A 1,346-nucleotide genomic window follows, 5' to 3' on the forward strand; every position below is an offset into this window, starting at 1 on the left:
TGAAGCACGAGACCACCAGCCAAAAGGTCTGCAGTTCAAACCCGCCCCGAGGCACCTCGGAAGAGAGACCTGGCGCCCTGCTTGTGAAAGGTGGAGTCATGAGACGCACGATGGCGCATGCGATGGCGCATGCGATGGCGCATGCCCTGCGTTGCTCACCGTGAGTCAGACGGACAACGGTACCATGGACTACAGGGGTGGGGGGAGAATGAGGTCCACTGCAGATACTTCTAAGGCCAGGGAATTGGATGGAACCGCTCCCTGACCTGCTCGACTGAGTGTCTGGGTTGCTTTGAAAGAAGAGAGCCGGGAGAAGGAGTGGCAGGGTCGGCTTTGGTGTGAGCAGGCTCACGGAGCGAGGATGGAGGACAGAGGTCCACACCGCCTGTCATGATGTCGTGCTGGTCTGTGGAGCCCCTGACACCGGGTGAAGAAAAGCATGCTTCACCCAGGACACCATCTCACCTGAACACTTGAGGGGTGGTCTTCAGTCTACACTCCCCTCACATGGCCCAGGTCCTGAGGAACGGGGAAAATCTGAGCAACACTGACCCAAGGAGACGAAGAAGACACCCCCCCCAAATGCAGGATGCTCCTTGAACTGGGTCCTGGAGCTGCAAAACGACTCACAGAGAAACCCTGGAGCCCCGGCAGCCTGGAGTGACTCCGTGCTGAGGCGCCCTGTCTCGCTGACAAGTCCCGGGGGCAGTCGCTCACGGGAGAGGGCTCCACGGGCAGGGGCAACTGTGCGAGGCACCGAGGCACATACGGGAACGCTCTGTGTTCCCTGTGCAACTGCTCTGTCTTCTGAAATGATCCCCAAATGAACGGCGGTTCTCAAAAAGCCACCGGGATGCTGGCATGCTAGTTAGCTCCCAAGACTGGTTTTGTTGGCAACCATTTCTACTTCTTTGCCCAACAAAGACCAGACCGCAGCTAACACATGCCACAACTGGGCCCCTCCCTGCCCATGCTGCCTCCTCCGCCATGTGTCGGGCATCATCAAGCAGTGCCCACATCGGGCACCAGTCCTGGCACAGGTCACCAGCTGGACGGCGGGGAGGGGAGGATAGATGGAGATGGGTACAGGTACAGATCAGGTGTGTGGTGGTGGGTGGGTGCCATTGTGTTGATTTAGACGCCGTGAGGGACCCGTGTGACTGACGGAACTGTACCTAAGGCTTTCGTGCCTACGGTCCTGCCTTCCAGGGGGCCCCGGGGTGTGTTCGAACCACCAACCTTGCAGTAAACAGAACCGATCTCCATGGCTTTTGCTCCTGCTATTAGGTGCCTTCAAATAGGTGCTGTCTCACAGGGACCCGTGGACAACAGAAAAAACACAGCCC

Source organism: Echinops telfairi, unplaced genomic scaffold, assembly GCF_000313985.2.
Source record: "Echinops telfairi isolate 266 unplaced genomic scaffold, ASM31398v2 ScPeMD7_70;HRSCAF=299, whole genome shotgun sequence".
NCBI lineage: Eukaryota > Metazoa > Chordata > Mammalia > Afrosoricida > Tenrecidae > Echinops > Echinops telfairi.